The sequence below is a fragment of the Rhynchophorus ferrugineus genome, unplaced genomic scaffold, assembly GCF_030347505.1.
Source record: "Rhynchophorus ferrugineus isolate W39M unplaced genomic scaffold, kcgeb_rfMv2 rfM17, whole genome shotgun sequence".
NCBI classification, from domain to species: Eukaryota; Metazoa; Arthropoda; class Insecta; order Coleoptera; family Curculionidae; genus Rhynchophorus; species Rhynchophorus ferrugineus.
In genome coordinates, this window is record NW_027472596.1 from 849,732 (window position 1) to 870,325 (window position 20,594).

The following is a 20,594-nucleotide window of genomic DNA, read 5'->3' on the forward strand; positions in this document are numbered from 1 at the left end:
GGAAAGTATCCCGCGTTGTAACAATTCCTGTACAGCGTCAGGAACTCGTGTTTATTCGAGATCTAGACATTCTTCAGGAGCTCGTTTGGTATGCGGTCTTCCCCTTCTGCCTTTCGGTTTCTCATGTTCTCTATAACCGATTCGATTTCTCCTTCGGTTATTTCTGCCTCGCCAGTCTCCGTATTCGGCCATTCCTCGCTCATGACCGCGCTTATGACTTCGCGAGTTCGCTCTGTTTCCTCCAGGTCCATTGCTGGGTGGTATTTCTCCACTCTTTGTTTTTCGGCTGCTTCTCTTGCCTCCAGTGTTGCGTCTTCAGGCGTTGCTACCACTTCACCTCTTCTTATGTCCATTCTTCTGATAGCTTCCCAAATACCGTCCCACGAGTTTGTTTCTATCAGGTTGTTAATCGCCTGATTGCCGTGCTCGGTTTTCTTTTCTCGTATCATTTTCCGATACTCTCTCTTCCGTTCGTTGTACTCATTCACTATTTGTTAATTGTCCGTGCTTCTTCTTATTCTCCTCTTCAGTACAGTTAGTGTTCATTTATGTTCCGCACACTGCCCGTCCCACCATTCATTACCATTTCTTACCATGATGGTTTATCGTTTCACCAGTCTTCCTGCTGCCTGTATGACTTTCTGAAAACTGGCCGCCTGCTCCTCAATCACTTCGTGTGTTACTATTTGTCCGATATTAGTCTCTATTTCTTCCAGTTTCACCCTGACCAGATCCCAATCGGTGCCGGCGAAATCCCATCTTACCCTTTTTCTTGGGTTGGTTTTCCCATTTCCGCTCGCCACTCGATATTCGATATATTTGTGGTCGCTTAGTGTTTCCTCGTCACCTTTGATTTTCCATTCTTCCACGTTTATTCCCCTACTACACGTGAGGTCCATGTGCCCTGTGCCCCTATTACAATCGAAGCTGGGCACCGTGTAGTCTCCTTCTGCGAGCTCTAGGACTGATTGCCCAGTCTAGAAGTTCCTCACCTCTTGGTGAGCTTCTGGAGCTCCCCACAACGTGTGTTTTGCGTTTAAGTCCCCGGCGACTATCCATTTGCCTCGGTATCTGTTTATTCCGGCGGTGAGTTCGTCTAAACTTTTCAGTGCCCTCTCGCCTGGTTCCTCGTAGACGTTTGTGATCAAGACGTCGTCTATTGCGATTGTTGTCACATTTTTTGTTGACAACCCCTGTATCAGTAGGGACTGGGTTTCTTTTCTGGTCCAGATTTGGGGTTTGCTTCCCGTCATCTTTTTCATGAGTTTCCAACCTTCCCATGCCTGCTTCCTCGGCGTTGGTTCCTGGATTAGGACTACCTCCAATCCATCTCTTGCCGCTTTTTCCCTTACCAGTGCGGTTGCACTGATTCCTTTTCCCACGTTGACTTGACTTGAAGGATTTTCATTACCATCCGTAGTTGGTTCTTCTTTTTAATTCTCCCTGTTGTTTTTTATATACTGAGTATTGGTAGTCAGTGGCCCTGTGATTGTTTCCCGCCTTTGTACAGTTTGTGCAGCTCTTCTTCGTGGCTTTGCACGTCTTCCCTTCATGATCACCACCGCATACGTAGCAGGTGAGTTCCTTTGTCTTGCAGTTCTTTGCTGTATGGCCGAACTTGCAGCATCTGTAGCACCGCATTGGTTCATCGTGTTCCGTGATCTTGCGTGCCATCGTGTCAACCATGATGCGGCCCTGTTTCATGATGGCCTTGAACAGATTTGGGCCGAGTTCAATCATCCACGTGTCCCTCTTGGCTCCGTTAAAGGTGCATATTGTCCTTATTCGTCCCTGTATTGTTTGACCCTGGAGTGCTGTTCGGATGCACTCATTCACTCATTCTCCTTGACAATATCAGCGATTAATTAATCGCTTTTCGTTCCCTTTATGATTCTCCTTATTTCGATTCTGGGGTTTCTGTTGGCTCCGTTTTTAATATTTGCGTTCCCGATGTTTTTTAATTTTTCCGAAATTCTTCTCCTTTGTTCCTCGTCATGGCACGACATAATGATAGTGCCGTTCTTCAGGGTCCTAAGCTGCTTAAATCCACCCTGTATCTCGTGGTGGGCCAGTGTAATTTTGAGCTCCTTCTTTGCCTCTTCCCCTGATTTTTTGCTTATTTTCGCCATCTCTCTCGGCGGTGTGGTCCAGTTTTTTCCTGGCTTGGCCGCTACGTTGGCATAGCTGAGCGTTCTTTTCGTTCTGTCAATTGTCGTCTTTTTTTGTCGTTCCTTTCGTCGCCATGTCGCTCCCCGCCATCCCCTTTTCATTGCTGGGCGTCTTGGTAGGTTTGGCGGTTTTCGCGGGCTCATTTTGTTTATTTTTATCGTTTGTGGAGGTGGATTCGTCAGGTTTTGGTTTTGCGATGAGTTTTTCCAGTCTAGCCATCCTACTCTCCCTCTTCTTGTCCATTCTCTCCCTCTTTTTCCCGATGGATTCTTCCAAGCTTTCCAATCTCTTGTTGGCCTCCTCGGATTTTCTTTTAATGTCCAGCTCCATGGACATTACAAATATGACCTTTAAGAGTAGGTCAATTTTCCTCCCAACTGTTTTAGCGTCGGCTTTGGTGAAGGCTAATTTTTTAGTCAACGGGTTTTCCCGCGTGATTAATTGCCTCGTCCTTTCGGCCTGCCTCTCCGACAGGTTTACCAAGCTTTTAACCGACATACTCTTCAGCTCCTCCTGCTGCTCCTAGTGTGTTATATCTTCAGCCGCGTCGTTATTTTCCACGGATTTTCTTTCATCCGTGGTCTGCGACCTCGTTCTTATTGGGCTGCCTTCTGTCGGCTCTGTTGCCGTCCTTATTTTGATTAGGGCTGGGTTGTTAAACCAGTCTCCCTCATTAATTGAGGCCGAGGTGGCCTCTGCGGTCGCTTCTTTAGAGGCCATTGTGACCTCCTTACCGCTAATTATATTAGTAACAAAACACCGCCTTTTTTAATTAATTTAATGTTGGGTCACGCCCTTAATTGGTTTTCCCACGTACAATAATGTAATATACTGTTGATCGTATCCCAATACCGCCCTGTTATAAACTTTATATAAGAATTTAATTAGATTTTTATGATGAATTAATAGTGTATTTTTATATTGCTAGCCGTAAAGATTAATTTGATTATTACTGAATTTAATTAAAGTTTAATGATGAATTGGCAGTATATATTTATTATTATTGCTATCTGTATAATAAAACTCCACCCCGACTTTGATGATCGGTGACGCACGTTGTGGAATTTCCCAGATATTTAATGATATTTTAATGTCTGATTGCGTTATTAAAGCCGGATAAATTTGCTGGTTTTTGTTTTTATATAAATTTAGTGATTGATTTTCTAAACTCTTAATTACTCCATTACTATTTACTACATTGATTACAATGTTTTCGTCTTTCTTACTGATAGCTGAAGATCACATTTTTAGTTTCCTGGTGTTCCTTCTGATGGTCATTGGTCTTTGAGTGCTCTAGTGTCCCGAAATTAATTCCCGTCTGTTGCATACAGCCATCTTTTTACTTCCAATTTCTTTCCTGTATATATAATTATATATATATACTATACCGAACTAATAACTTCAACTCATCTACATTCTCCGTTATCACCCTAGTACTTCTCATTTACACCGAGAATTTTGGGCCCATAACCTTTTTTAACAATTTTTACGAATCACTTATGATTCGGGACGGTACGGAATTAATCACCACTTATGGCCTTGGAACAAAAGAGAAACTTTATTTTGATCCCTGGTAACTTATACCCTCTCGATACAGGTCATAGCGCCCTCTACTAAGTTTTCTTTCTCATTTCTATACTGGCTCTTGTATCGAGACAAGTCATATACTTAACAACAATAAAAATACAATTGTTCGAAACGAAGCACTTTAAAATTCTAGTAAAAGAATTACATAAAAGAAACACCTAATACCATACATTCAGGCCAAAATCCGAGAGAAGATTCGTGTTAAAAGGATTACATCACGGGACGGACTTTAACACCATGATGGTAGCCCTAGTTGAAAAAAGCCACGAGCTCGTAAATGTTCACAATATATAACATCGCACGATTACAAAACCTCCTGCCTATGTTCTATATTGATTTAAAACCTAATGGAAATAATAAGGCGGTGTATGAATTCACCAAAATATTTCCAGATCTCAATATATCCTTGGTCAGTAATTTTGTGTTTAATTTCAAGTTGTGGAACTATATTTGTATTTTTTGAAGTTAGAATGGAAGATAGATTTGTGATAACTTTTTGTATCCCCTCAGCATTATTTGCAATACCTAATCCTGCTTTTTTATAATCTAGGATCTAAAAATGTAGATTTCCCCCATATCGTATTCATTTCTAAATTTGGCAGTTTTTTATTTATGACATCTAATAAACAATTTTGTCAATTTTTCTCCATTCACTTGTTACAATCCTGGATTTGATGGAATATTGCAGTCTTATTAACCGTATAATTAAAAATATCGTTGGGATATCTTTCACCAAATAACTCGGTGGTAATTTTTTCAAAGGGTTTAAAAAGTGGAACAGATTCTATTAAGAAATTCCATTTGATAACAAATAAAAACTGTGGTGTTCTTCTTAATAGCCAACAAAATAAATTGTTGAAAATTAAAGTAGAATTTTCCTATCGAAAATATATTTATTACAAATATTTAATATAATTTATTAACCTCTTTACGATTAATATTTTTGAAACAAATTTAGCAACTGCTACTGTAAAAAATTCTTCTAATCTTTTGGATCAATGCAATTTCTGAAACCTATGGAATCTAATTTTAGTTTTCAAGATTTCGGGAAAAAGTTTTCGGCAAGCAAGAAGCTTGAACAAAAATCGTGAAAGTTTATCAAAAAAATATTACCTATTGTACCAGTTCAAAGTATTACCTATTATGCCAGTCAAAAGTATCTTACTATTTATCATTTAATTATTTACTTTTTTTGCTTTCGAAATCTAGCGTTCCAAAAGGCTGCTATGTTAATTTACAATATATAGATATTCACAAACAAACTACAAAAAAAATGACATATATTACATATAAATATGTATAAGCATAAATACGGCGCATTAATTTCAAGGTCGCGACTAGGACCAAAGGCGAGAATGTTAAAAATTAGTCGAATGATGACAGTTGATAGTAAATCGTAATAAAATCAGTCGAACCAAAAATAGCGACTGAAATGGTCGATAGCAAAAAGTGGTCAATTAGTGAACAGTCTATAGTCGATTTCAAGTTCAGTGCTAGCTTCCGAAGAGAACGGTCGTGTCCGGTCCTCCGAGCCTACCTACTCCTCCGAGAATTACCCCCAATTGATTGCTAAACGATCGACTCGTAAACCGCTTCCATCTGCACCTTCGCCCGTACATCATAAACGTTTTACGGAAAGCGTTTTACAAGCTGGGCAATGGCGTCCCGCACGCCAGAGTCATCATCGCCTCCAGGAAGTTGCCGTCCAGCAACAGAGAAATGTGCCGATGATATCCCCGACGTTGCCCGGATGATGGGTTCTGAACTCATCGAGTATCTAAAAAATTAAAATGCAGAGTTCAAAATTGGGTTTACTCAACTTCGAATATAGTTAACAAAGCAAGGCGATGGGCTCTTCGCAATGCGGATGTTGCTACAAGACGCCCTTACTAAACCCACCACGGCGCAGTCAGTACATCAACCTCCTGAGACACCAAATGAACTCACATCCCAACGGTTGAAAATCATGATCTGGATGATGGATTCACCGTGGTGGGAAAGAGGAAAAGGGGCCCCATCACCCCGCCACAACCAAGTCTGCTGTCGAAGGACGTCGATAAGGTTAGACATGCAGCTGCAACCAAGCCAGCTGCCAAGCCGTCTACCCAACTCATGCAGCAGAGAGCCAAGGCCAACTCGCAACCATCAACCTTCAGAAATGCCGTCAGATCAGCGTCCACCAAGCCGCTAACTAAGACAGCTACCCAGCCAACGCCCAAACCAGCGGCCGTCAAGACGACCCAGCCTACTCTGATAAGTAGCCAGGCTATTAACTCACTAAACACTTTTCCTCAAGCTACCGCTTCCAAACACTTCGAGAACACTCTCACAATCTCCACCCTCACTACCTATGTCAACTCTTTCGGCGAACCCAAATCCAACCACCGCTCGTAAAAAGAAAAAATCCCACCCATCGTCTTCGTGACACGAAGAAATACTCAGGAATCCTTCGAATTGCGAAAGATAATCCTATAGAGATTACTGCAACTTTAAGCCGAAAGGACGGAACTCGCTTATTTGTACCAACTTCGAACGACTTCCGCAAACTGACCAAGCTTCTTGAAGACCGGAAATATGCATTTCACTGTTTCTGTCCTCTTTGTGAAAGGGCAATACGAGTCATCATCCGCAACATCCCAACGATTGTAACAGTTGACGAAGCCAAAGAACACCTTATTTCGCAAGGTTTCCACCCAAAATCTCTTCAAAGGTGGAAACTTAAATCAGGCGAAGACCTTCCCATAATCCAGGTCGTTGTTACTAACGAAGAAAGGAATATCATTAATCTCACCAAAATAGGCCTGTCAATCGTGAAAGTCGAACTCCAGCAAGCGTACGGCCAGCCTGTGCAGTGCTACAACTGCAAGTTGTTTGGCCATTCCAGCTCTCGTTATAGAGTGCCTCCCCGTTGTGTCAAATGCGCCGGACACCATGAAACCCGTTCGTGCACCAAGGTACGCGAGACCCACACACAGCTAATTACACAGGCTGTAGCTGTCGACCTGCTCCCAGGAATCTTAGACCAATCCAATCCAGACCAGCCTCCGGCAACACAAATTCTGAGTGGAGCAACCAGGAAGGAAGGAGGTTAGCTCAAAAGCTGGCCTCCTCCAACCGGGCGGCTCCCGCCAATATCCCAGCCCCTGCCCGAATGCAACCTTATGCACTGCCAGCGGGTCTTCCAACTACCTTCTCACTGCAGCAGATGATCAGATGCATCCTGCAGTTCTTTCAATCCCAACAATTATTTCCTAATATAGCCGTCTAAGCAGCAACCCCCCTTTCCCGTCTAACCTTTAGCAGTTGTTTACTCGTCAAAATGGCTGCTTCCAAAGTGCTTAAATCATGTCGTGGAACGCCAACAGCTTACGCGATAAAAAAGTGGAGCTGGACCTCGTTCTTTCGTCTTCAGGCGTCGATATAGCACTTATCCAGGATACTCCCCTAAAACATTCTCATCGTTTTTCCCTTCTAAAGTACACGGTTTACAAGAATGACCGTATCCCAACTCGCGGTGGCGGAACTGCTATCCTAATCAAAAAGGGAATTAAACACAACCTTCTGACTTCAATTGTATCGTCACTAAATATCGGGTCCACCTCTATCCAGGTGGAAACTCAGGATCGTCCAATCGTGATCACCTCTCTGTACAGGAAATACTCCACGCATGACTCGTTTGCCTTCAAAACGTTCTTCGACGGCCCAACTTCAAACATAATCGCTGGAGACTTCAACGCTCACCATCCCATGTTCGATTGCGAGCGCGCAAATCGAGCAGGCAACGATATCGCAGCACTGAATGCAAACTTAGGGCTTGGTCTCGCCCTGCCGGATGAGCCTACCCATCAGCCCGCTATTGGACAACGGGGCACTCCACGCATTCTGGATTTTTTCATTCTCCGGAACATCAATCGTCCTTCTGATGTACAAGTTCCCGACGAGTTACATTCGGACCATCGTCCGATTATATTAACTATCGAATCAGAAAGAAAACCGACTGAAAGAGATATCAGCAAATTCTCTTGGAATCTGGTCCAATCCCGAAGATTGATCGACCTGACCAACTCGAGCGTGCCGTGTCGAAGCTAACTCGAGACATCCAGTCCGCCTATCAGAATTCATCATTCGAAGTTCAATCATTTTCAAACACTCAAAGTGAGCCAGTTCCTGAAGGCATCAAGTCGCAGATCCGACTCAAAAATCGTCTCTATCGTAGAGCTCGTGCCACCCTCAACTCGGCAGACAAAAGGGAGGCCAACAGAGTAAAACGAGAAGTGAAGGAATCCATTAAAGCCTGGCGATCCGAGAAATGGAACTCATTTCTAGCGGACCAAAGGCTGTCTGGCCCCGCAACTTTCTGGCGACTCTCTAAAAGCCCCGTGGCGAATGCGCAAAACGTCATACCCCCCCTAAAGTCAGCGGAGACAGGAACTTTTGCAGTCACTGACCACGAAAAGGCCGAACTCCTCGCTAATACCTATGAGGCCCAAATGGAACGCCTCCCTCCTGCTACAAATATAAACGCTGCTGAGAATCGTTAGGAATTCCAACTCCGTTCGTTCTCAAGTGCCTCCAAGTTATCTTTTAAACCATCTAGTCACCCTTAAAATACTCACGCAAATGATCAGCAACATTCGGAATAAAAAGCAGCTCGCCGAACTAAGTAATATCATCAAGGCCATTCTGGGGCTGCAATACTTTCCATCCACATGACTACAGACCTATCAGCCTACTGAATTGTAGACCATTTGTCTATGGCTCTGGTGCTTGTAAAAGCTCTGAGCTGGTCTTTCCTACGTAAGTCTCGGGAACGGTTCATGGACTGGTTTCCGAGCGCCTTTTCTGCCACGTCGCGACGATATTGCGCACTTCATTCGGTAATTCTCTGTCATATTTCCTCACTGATCTCTAACTGGCCGCTTTCTTGCACGCCAGCCTCCTGGCTATAATTTTCCTCATAATCGATTACCGTGTCGGACCACGCGTTGATCTCTGTGACGGTTTCCTTGTTTACTATTCCCTCTGCATTCCTTAACTGGTAGTTCCCGTCGGCTGTCCGATGCCTGTTTCGGGCCTCTACCCTTTTCCCAATTTCGCATGTCTCCAATATATGCGTCGTGTCTTCTGGACCTATGCGATACTCGCAGAGTCCATCGATCTCCTTTAATTTAAATCTGTGCAGGTAGGCTTGCATATTTCCGTGTCCCGTCATCAATTGCACAGCCTTCCTGCTCAGTCCTATATTTCCTCTCCCCACTTGTTGGCAGTATTTGTAGAGGGTTCTTCCTTTAATGGATTGCTCCCAATGCATTCGCCGTCTTCTTTTTACTTCTCCTTCCTTGATTCTATTGATGATTCTGGTGCTGATCCATCCGTGGTTTTCCAGTCCTATTCCTTCGTTTGCAGAGCATCATTCGATGTGATTCGATGGGCGCCTGTGATTGCTAACAGTGCAGTTCTTTGTGCTGCTGCTAGCGCTGTGTTAGCCCTTCCCATCGAGGCCCTGTATCCCCATATTTCTGAGCCGTATAATACAGCGGGTTTTATAACCCTGTCGTATATTTGACGCATAACCTCTGGTGCCCTAGGGTCGCTTCTTCTGCGCAGTATTCCCCAGAGCCGGCACATCACCTTTTCTGTTTTTTTTCCTCAACAGCTGTATGTGTTGTATATACTGCTGTTTCCTGTCAATTGTCACACCCAGATACTTTATTGTATCTTTGACCTGGATGATTTCTTCGCCAAGTTTGACCGTCGGTGGTCTGCTGTTTTTCTTGTTCGAGAAACAGCAAGCCTCAGTCTTTTCTTTGTTGTATTCTGCTCCTGCCCCGTAGGCCCATTTTTGGCAATTTTCCCAACAGTTGTTCCAGGCAAGGTCCAGCCTGTTTCAGATGTATTTATTGCTGAGAGCAATCACCTGGTCGTCCGCGAATGCCTGAATTCTCATTCCGCATTCCCCTACTTCTGATTCAGAGACTTTGCGGAATCAGCTGTTCATGCCCAGCAGCCATACCGTTGGCCCTAAGCTTGACCCTTGCGGACATCCCTTGTCAATTTCCATTGCCACCTGGTTGCTGATGATTTTCCTTCCCGTCAAGAAGCTGGCTATTGATCTTGCCATTTTCTTATTAATTCTGCTTCTTCGCAGTTCTTCCAATATCTCTACCTAGGTTGCTCAGTTGAAAGCGTTTCGGAGGTCCAGCGTTACCATTAGAACGTGTTTCCCTTGTTCTTTTTCGGTGTTGATCCATTTCAGTAGATCACTCACGGCTTGTACGGTTGACCTGTTTTTTCTGAAGCCGTACTGCCTTGAGTCATGTAGCTCCATCTCCTCCGCCATTGCCAGTAGTCTCTGATTAAGTATTTTGTCTAGTACTTTTCCTAGCGTTGGTAGAAGGCTGAAGGGTCGTTCGCCTCCGTCACTTTTGTTTAACCAGCACAGTTTAGCCGTTTTCCATATCTTAGGAAAGTATCCCGCGTTGTAACAATTCCTGTACAGCGTCAGGAACTTGTGTTTTTTCGAGATCTAGACATTCTTCAGGAGCTCGTTTGGTATGCGGTCTTCCCCTTCTGCCTTTCGGTTTCTCATGTTCTCTATAACCGATTCGATTTCTCCTTCGGTTATTTCTGCCTCGCCAGTCTGCGTACTCGGCCATTCCTCGCTCATGACCGCGCTTATGACTTCGCGAGTTCGCTCTGTTTCCTCCAGGTCCATTGCTGGGTGGTATTTCTCCACTCTTTGTTTTTCGGCTGCTTCTCTTGCCTCCAGTGTTGCGTCTTCAGGCGTTGCTACCACTTCGCCTCTTCTTATGCCCATTCTTCTGATAGCTTTCCAAATACCGTCCCACGAGTTTGTTTCTATCAGGTTGTTAATCGCCTGACTGCCGTGCTCGGTTTTCTTTTCTCGTATCATTTTCCGATACTCTCTCTTCCGTTCGTTGTACTCATTCACTATTTGTTAATTGTCCGTGCTTCTTCTTATTCTCCTCTTCAGTACAGTTAGTGCTCGTTTATGTTCCGAACACTGCCCGTCCCACCATTCATTACCATTTTTTACCATGATGGTTTTTCGTTTTACCAGTCTTCCTGCTGCCTGTATGACTTTCTGAAAACTGGCCGCCTGCTCCTCAATCACTTCGTGTGTTACTGTTTGTCCGATATTAGTCTCTATTTCTTCCAGTTTCGCCCTGACCAGATCCCAATCGGTGCCGGCGAAATCCCATCTTACCCTTTTTCTTGGGTTGGTTTTCCCATTTCCGCTCGCCACTCGATATTCGATATATTTGTGGTCGCTTAGTGTTTCCTCGTCACCTTTGATTTTCCATTCTTCCACGTTTATTCCCCTACTACACGTGAGGTCCATGTGCCCTGTGTCCCTATTACAATCGAAGCTGGGCACCGTGTAGTCTCCTTCTGCGAGCTCTAGGACTGATTGCCCAGTCTAGAAGTTCCTCACCTCTTGATGAGCTTCTGGAGCTCCCCACAACGTGTGTTTTGCGTTGAAGTCCCCGGCGACTATCCATTTGCCTCGGTATCTGTTTATTCCGGCGGTGAGTTCGTCTAAACTTTTCAGTGCCCTCTCGCCTGGTTCCTCGTAGACGTTTGTGATCAAGACGTCGTCTATTGCGATTGTTGTCACATTTTTTGTTGACAACTCCTCTATCATTAGGGATTGGATTTCTTCTCTGGTCCAGATTTGGGTTTTGCTTCCCGTCATCTTTCTCATGAGTTTCCAACCTTCCCATGCCTGCTTCCTCGGCGTTGGTTCCTTGGATTAGGACTACCTCCAATCCATCTCTTGCCGCTTTTTCCCTTACCAGTGCGGTTGCACTGATTCCTTTTCCCACGTTGACTTGAAGGATTTTCATTACCATCCGTAGTTGGTTCTTCTTTTTAATTCTCCCTGTTGTTTTTTATATACTGAGTATTGGTAGTCAGTGGCCCTGTGATACGTAGCAGGTGAGTTCCTTTGTCTTGCAGTTCTTTGCTGTATGGCCGAACTTGCAGCATCTGTAGCACCGCATTGGTTCATCGTGTTCCGTGATCTTGTGTGCCATCGTGTCAACCATGATGCGGCCCTGTTTCATGATGGCCTTGAACAGATTTGGGCCGAGTTCAATTATCCACGTGTCCCTCTTGGCTCCGTTAAAGGTGCATATTGTCCTTATTCGTCCCTCTATTGTTTGACCCTGGAGTGCTCTTCGGATGCACTCATTCTCCTTGACAATATCAGCGATTAATTAATCGCTTTTGGTTCCCTTTATGATTCCCCTTATTTCGATTCTGGGGTTTCTGGTGGCTCCGTTTTTAATATTTGCGTTCCCGCTGTTTTTTAATTTTTGCGAAACTCTTCTCCTTTGTTCCTCGTCATGGCACGACATAATGATAGTGCCGTTCTTCAGGGTCCTAAGCTGCTTAAATCCACCCTGTATCTCGTGGTGGGTCAGTGTAATTTTGAGCTCCTTCTTTGCCTCTTCCCCTGATTTTTTGCTGATTTTAATGATCAGCTCCTTCTTCGCCATCTCTTTCGGCGGTGTTGTCCAGTTTTTTCCTGGCTTGGCCGCTACGTTGGCATAGCTGAGCGTTCTTTTCGTTCTGTCAATTGTCGTCTTTTTTTGTCGTTCCTTTCGTCGCCATGTCGCTCCCCGCCATCCCCTTTTCATTGCTGGGCGTCTTGGTAGGTTTGGCGGTTTTCGGGGGCTCATTTTGTTTATTTTTATCGTTTGTGGAGGTGGATTCGTCACGTTTTGGTTTTGCGATGAGTTTTTCCAGTCTAGCCATCCTACTCTCCCTCTTCTTGTCCATTCTCTCCCTTTTTTTCCCGATGGATTCTTCCAAGCTTTCCAATCCCTTGTTGGCCTCCTCGGATTTTCTTTTAATGTCCAGCTCCATGGACATTACAAATATGACCCTTAAGAGTAGGTCAATTTTCCTTCCAACTGCTTTAGCGTCGGCTTTGGTGAAGGCTAATTTTTTAGCCAACGGGTTTTCCCGCGTGATTAATTGCCTCATCCTTTCGGCCTGCCTCTCCGACAGGTCTACCAAGCTTTTAACCAACATACTCTTCAGCTCCTCCAGCTGCTCCTCGTGTGTTATATCTTCAGCCGCGTCGTTATTTTCCACGGATTTTCTTTCATCCGTGGTCTGCGACCTCGTTCTTCTTGGGCTGCCTTCTGTCGGCTCTGTTGCCGCCCTTATTTTGATTAGGGCTGGGTTGTTAAACCAGTCTCCCTCATTAATTGAGGCCGAGGTGGCCTCTGCGGTCGCTTCTTTAGAGGCCATTGTGACCTCCTTACCGCTAATTATATTAGTAACCCAACACCGCCTTTTTTAATTAATTTAATGTTGGGTCACGCCATTAATTGGTTTTCCCACGTACAATAATGTAATATACTGTTGATCGTATCCCAATACCGCCCTGTTATAAACTTTATATAAGAATTTAATTAGAATTTTATGATGAATTAATAGTGTATATTTATATTGCTAGCCGTAAAGATTAATTTGATTATTACTGAATTTAATTAAAGTTTAATGATGAATTAGCAGTATATATTTATTATTATTGCTATCTGTATAATAAAACTCCACCCCGACTTTGATGATCGGTGACGCACGTTGTGGAATTTCCCAGATATTTAATGATATTTTAATGTATGATTGCGTTATTAAAGCCGGATAAATTTGCTGGCTTTTGTTTTTATATAAAATTAGATTTTAAAAAATTTTGAAAACTGTGTATGGGACTGTAATTCCACAACACTGCGTTACTTAATCTTTATTGACTATCACTTACCTTGATTCCAGCGCTTCGTTCCCCTTTGACTTGTCGCCACTTGGTTACCGACCTTCGCACTGGTCACTGTTTTGCATACAAAATCACTGTGCACACACTCACTCTTTGTTTTCGGATAGGTTTCACCCTCCTAAAGTCCTTTGTTTATCCTCTTTCTCCTCTGTACAGGCATAATTTTGGCAATCAAACTGCACGATTACACAAGAGAACAAAATAGTCCGAATAGTATCTAATAATTAGATTCTATTCTGATTCAAATTTATCAGAAAACTTTAATTTTCTTGTAAATTTGATTCACCCTGCACTTCCACTACACCAATTCACTTTCACTCTTCGTGAGAGACTTGGAGCAATATTCTTGGACCTAACCAAAGCCTTTGACAATTTCTGTCAGGACGATCGTTCCAGGTGAAGATTAAAGATATTCTCTCTAGCCGGAAAACCATCGATGCAGGAGTTCCACAAGGCTCCCCAGTGGCACCCGCTCTATTTAATATTTTTCTTTCAGATATCCCTAGGAGACCACAAGTTGAGGCTGCTTTTTACGCAGGCGACACTGCTTACTTTGCTTCTTCAAGAGTAACACCGCATATCCGAAGCAGACTCCAAAAACAACTCGATGAGACGGTCCAGTGGTTACATTTCTGGAGGTTGCAGGTCAACCCACAGAAAACCCAGGCCATCTTCTTCCACAAGAAGCGTTTTGCACCGAGCATTTCGCGTCTTAAAATCGAGAATGTCGAAATCCCATGGTCAGAAGAAGCTACCAATCTCGGTCTTGTTTTCGATCGCAAATTTAGGTGGAATTCCCACATTCAAAAGTCCCTCCATAAAGGGCAAGGTATTGTTACTTTGCTGTTCCCGCTTATCAACCGGGCCAGCAGGCTTCCTCTATCAATAAAATCTCTCCTGTACAAGATGCTGATTCGATCAGTCGTTCTATGCTGCTCCAGTGTCTATCTAAAATACGTCTCACCTAGCTAGATGGAACGTCTTCAAGTCTTCCAAAACAAAATTCTCAGAAGAATAATCAATGCCCCCTGGTTCGTCAGGAACAATCAAATTCATAGAGAAACAGACGTCCCCCAAGTCCTCCACTCTTCGTCTCTCGGACAATAGATGTATTACCGAGCTGGCCGATATTTTAGGCCAATAACTCATTTGGCTTTTCGTAGCCTTATTCTATCACAGCCGACATTACCCCGTCGTGCTCTAACTCCAAATTGTCTCGACCTTCTCCGGCGAGCGATTAACTCATGTACCGCAAGTTGCGTGGTGTGACAACGACGCCACGTCCTTGCCTGGCCCTTGTGCCTCTTAACAGTGTTATCGGTTACGAGCACCCTCCTTACTAACAGTAAGAAGTATCAGTTAGGGTCTGCTGATAGCTGAAGCTGTTGATAGCTGTTAGAAGCTGATAGGGTGGGGTTTAGTTGGTAGCCCAGAGGCGGTCTCCACATAACCAGTCCAACTCGCTTATTCCGGCGGGACTTCCCGACGAGAAATCCGTAACAGGATACCCCTACCCGGTTCCAAGCAAAAAAAAGGCGATTTCAGTCGATTGTTCCCAACACTAATAAAAATAATACAAAGAGGTTAGTAGTAATTAAAATATATTAAATATTTGTAATAAACACATTTTCTGATAGGAAAACTCTACTTTACTATGCAATAATTTATTTTAATGGCTATTAAGAAGAGCACCACAGTTTTTATTTGTTGACGAATGACTGTCTTAACAGAATGTGTTAAAATTTTAAAGCCCATTGAAATAATAACCACAGAGTTATCTGGTGAGAGATATCTCAAGATCTCTTTAATTATACCATTAATAAGAGGACTTGAACATTCCACCAAATCCAGGATTTTAACAAGTGAACGGGAAAAAATTATAAAATTGTCTATTAGATGTCATCAATACATGACTGGCAATTTTAGAAATTTTTTATATTCTTGGTTTAAAAAAGCAGGATTTGGTATTGCAAATAATCCTCCTTCAAACTTCAATTTCTAACTTCAAAAAAAATAAATATAGTTCCATAACTCGAAATTCAAGGCACAACTATTGACCAAGATTTTATATTATTTGGAAATGCAATTTATTACTACTACTATACACGCAACATCTCTCCCCTCGGAAGGAGTTTTTTCAAAATCTGGGCAAATAATAATGTTCGAAGAAATCGCCTTACAGGAGAAAAGTTGATCATGACAATATCCCTGAACAGTAAATTGAAAATATTTCCGTTCTAAAATAAAAGAAATTTTATTTAAAAAGAGTCTATTAGTTGTTGTATAATCATTTTTAGGTTCATCATAGATTAGATTTTTCAATAATTAGTTATACGTTTACATTTTATTTAGTAGTTATGGTTATCGAACACCTTTAGTTTTAGATTTTGTTTAAGTTGTTCTGTGCTATTTATATTTATTATACTATGTAATTTAAAAATAGCAATTAATATATTTAAACACGATAGAACATTTATGGTGTTATTATTACATTCCTTTTTACAAATCCACAGAACATTCAGAATATAAGGATTCCTACTTTAAAATTATATTATTTATAACATATTAATAGAAATTAATAATTTTATTTTCCGTTCCTTTTTTAAAGTTAGTACGCGAATGAATATATATACTTCTCTGTCTCGCTTATACTACCATTGGAAAATATAAACATATTTAAAATTAACAGCTCCAAGCATTCATCTCCGTCCTTACCTATCACACATTTTATACTGACACGAAACCCTACATCTTTGTCTAGCATCACGAATGTAATAAAACCGATTGATTTTGACGTGCATTTGACTGATAATAGTAATTACTATTTTCAGTCGCTATTTTTTATGTTTCGACTGTTTTCAGTGGATAGTTCCCAACGCTAGTAGTTATTTTCGGTTATGGAATTGTGACCTTCTTGACGGGTGCGATTACAACAAATTAAATACTGGTCAAACTTAACAGTTTATTAAACGTATACGCAAATACAAGCACAAACGACCTAAAAAAAATAGGAAATACAGCGCAGAAAGTGGTTACCCCCTACTGATGGTTAATTGTGGGAATATCGGTTGCCTAACGGGTAAAGAGATCGTCTAAAATCAAGTCGTTCGATAGGACCATCTTTCGCATAGATGGCGGCGCATAAATTGTCACCATGCCCCATGAATATATGGTTGCCTAAATTAATGTTACAATAGTGGCCTTGAAATAAGGAATTGTATCAACGCTACGGCACATGCTGGTGTCAATGTCACCCCACCCAAGCTATAGCTTTAAGCGGGTTGTTTGAAATTACAAATACAGTTGAATCCGGTGTTTTAATTGCCCATCGTCTTCACCGAACCGATTCTAACAATTATCAAAATCGTTGAACTTTTATTATTTACATAATTTTATTAATTTAACTAATGTTTATAACAATTCCCCTCATTTCATGCATCACTTTACACGTATCATTTATCACTTATTGTCTATTGGAGACATTTAAGTTCCTAATTATTACCTTATTTCCGCCAATCGGTTCTACATTACCTATATTTCATATGAAGGAAAATAACAACAGAAATTGATATACATTTATTTAGAAATCTATTAATTTCCCTCTCATTATTTTTAGTTATAACATTAAATAGAACAAACAAACAGAGAGAACGAACATTTTATTTTAATAAATTATAATTGCATATATATGACAATATGAATATGAAGACACATTGGCCCTATGGCTTGCAGGTGCATCCAACATTTTAATAAAACTATTATAATATATAATAGGAGTACAACCTAATTTTAACAGTTCTTTTCTACGAGTTTCAGATTTATAGGAGATGAAAGGTGCGATGAGTGAGACATATCGACATAGGGGTTTATATTAAAGCATATTTGTGCTGGCATTATCATCTTCTACTCGCTATTCGACAAGTCGCAATGCAGTAATTTTAGAGTAAAATAACTATTTTGCGGTTCTCAACAAAATATTAAACGAATATTTAAGAAGATGTGTGATAGAAGTATGAATTGCACCGGATGGTTGCGAGAGTGAAAACGGACCTAGTAGTCCAGTAATTATAATTTGGCTATAAAACAGTGTTTAGGATGAACACCACTGAAAAGCAGTAACGATGTGGTCATTAGATGTAATTATTCGAATAAAATTAATTACTAAAAATATTATATTGCAATCCTAATCGGCGATTAACCAAAATATCAAGATCAGGCTTTCTATGCTATTAAGTAATATTATTTCGAAAAAAACAATATGGAGGGGGCTTCCTCAGGTGTAGCATTCACGCAGGGGCTACAACCGTGAAACCTTTTTGAACAAAAACCAACGGTAAGTTGCGCAAAAATGGTAAAAAGTAACTAAAATCTGCACACTCGATGTTCGATAGAATGGGAAAGCTTCCCTTGCAATTCGGGCGACAATATCGTGGTATTCAGTCGGTCCTCTCATTCGCATCTCTCGCTGAAATGATGAATGATGATGTACTTTGACAAGCATATTTCTATTAACACTGCCATGTCTAACGATGATAATGCGTTCATATACACAGTCAGTTCGGTTCCAACTTTCATGGGGTGGAGACGTATTTTCAATACGCTCCAAGCTCTAGAAAGATACCTTTAAAAAATATTATATATTTGAGTTTTAAAAACGCATAAAATAAAATATTAAAAATCTAAAAATAGCAAACTACAGCGAATCAATCAAATCTCCTGCATACTTTGATATAAGATTAGAACAATCAGCAATAACGTAAACTCCACCATCAGAATAGACTACAGTCATTAACAAAAATGATTGAGAGGCCCAGAAGAACAAATCGCAGGGAAACAAACAAGGCTCAGTGACTATTGGTTATAAAAACATTAGAGACAAAAACAGCTTTAACAACCTGTCGGAATAAATTGAAGAGAATATACAACCAAGGCCTGAAAAAGTTGTTCCCAAGCTACCACCAATAACAGTCTATAAGGTAGGAGTAATAAAACACATCCATGACCCATTGAAAGCCATTACTACGTACTACACTATTAAAACAGTGACCTATGAAAGAGTTAAAATCCAGTTGTTAGAAGCGGAGCACTTTAAAATCCTAGTAAAAGAATTAAATGAAAGAAACAACCAATACCATACATTCAGGCGAAAATCCTAGAGAGCATTCGTGTTAAAAGGATTAGATCACGGGACGGACTTTAACACCATCAAGGTAGCCCTAGCTGAAAAAGGCTACGAGCTCTTAAATATTCATAAAATACGACATCGCACGACTATAAAACATCCCGCCTATGTTCTATATTGATTTAAAACCTAATGGAAATAATAAGGCGGCGTATGAAATCACCAAAATATCTCCAGATGTCAATACATCCTTGGTCAGTAAATTTGCCTTGAATTTGGAGTTGTGGAACTATATTTGTATTTTTTGAAGTTAGAATAGAAGATACCTCTTTTGTGATAACTTTTTGTATCGCCTCAGCATTATTTGCAATACCTAATCCTGCTTTTTTTTAAATCTAGGATCTAAAAATGTAGATTTCCCGCATATCGTATTCATTTCTAAAATTGTCTTTTATTTATGATATCTAATAAACAATTTTGTCATTTTTTTCTCCATTCACTTGATAAAATCCTGGATTTGATGGAAAATTGCAGTCCACTTATTAATCGTATAATTAAAGACATCATTGGGATATCTTTCACCAGATAACTCGGTGGTCATTAGTTCAATGGGCTTTAAAATAGCCAACAAAAGAAATTGTTGAAGTTTAAAGTAGAGTTTTCCTATCAGAAAATGTATTTATTGCAAATATTTAATATACTTACTACTGTAAAACTAATACTACTGTAAAACATTATTCTGGATCTGCAAGAGGCTTGGACAAAAATCGTGAAAGTTTATCAAATAAGTATTACCTATTATACCAGTCCAAAGTAATACCTATTATGCCAGTCAAAAGTATCTTACTATTTATCATTTAAATATTTTTTGCCCTCGGAAACTAGCGTTCCAAGATAATGTTATGTTAATTTACAATATATAATTATTCACAAGCAAACTACAAAAAAATAAAACGACATATATTACATATAAATCTGTATAAGCATAAATGTGGCGCATTACTTTTTTTTTGGCCTGCAACCGGGTAGGGGAATCCTGTTACGGATACCTGGTCGGGAAGACCCGTTGGAATAAGCGAGTTGGATTGGTTATGTGGAGACTGCCTCTGGGCTACCCACTAAACCCTACCCTATCAGCTGATCCAATGACCCTAACTGATAATTCTTATTGTTAGTAAGGAGGATTTCCCTAACCGGTAACACCGTTAAGAGGCACAAGGGCCAGGCAAGGACGTGGCGTCATTATCACACCACGCAGCTTGCGGTACATGAGTTAATGGCTCGCCGGAGAAGGTCAAGACAATTTGGAGTTAGAGCATGACGGGGTAGTGTCGGCTGTGATAGAATAAATCTATCAAGAGCCGCATGAGTTATTGGCTTAAAATATTGCCCAGCTCGGTAATACATCTATTGTCCGAGAGACGAAGAGTGGAGAAATATCTCGAGTAAACCATGGATATAAAATCGTGAACTTGGGGAACGTCTGTTTTTTTTTTAGATAGACACTGGAGCCGTATAGAACGACTGATCGAACCAGCATCTTGTACAGGAGAGATTTTATAGATGGAGGAAGCCTGCTGGCCCGGTTGATAAGCGGGACGGTAAATTAACAATACCTCGACCTTTATGGAGGGGCTTTTGAATGTGAGAATTCCACCTAAATTTTCGATTGAAAACAAGACCGAGATAGGCGGCTTCTTCTGACCATGGGATTACGGCGTTCTCGATTTTAAGACGCGAAATGTTTGGTGCAAAACGCTTCTTGAGGAAGAAGATGGCTTTGGTTTTCTGTGGGTTGACCTGCAACCTCCAGAAATGTAACCACTGGACCGTCTCATCGAGTTGCTTTTGGAGTGCGCTTCGGATATGCGGTGCTACTCTTGAAGAAGCAAAGTAAGCAGTGTCACC

At 41.3% G+C, this 20,594-nt stretch overlaps 1 long non-coding RNA gene across 1 annotated transcript in view; it reads left to right on the top strand.

Annotated features, from left to right (window-relative positions):
- The window catches only part of LOC143205797 (uncharacterized), a 489,432-nt gene that overhangs the window by 406,658 nt on the left and 62,180 nt on the right, over positions 1–20,594 (top strand). The gene's annotated exons all lie outside the window — the stretch shown is intronic.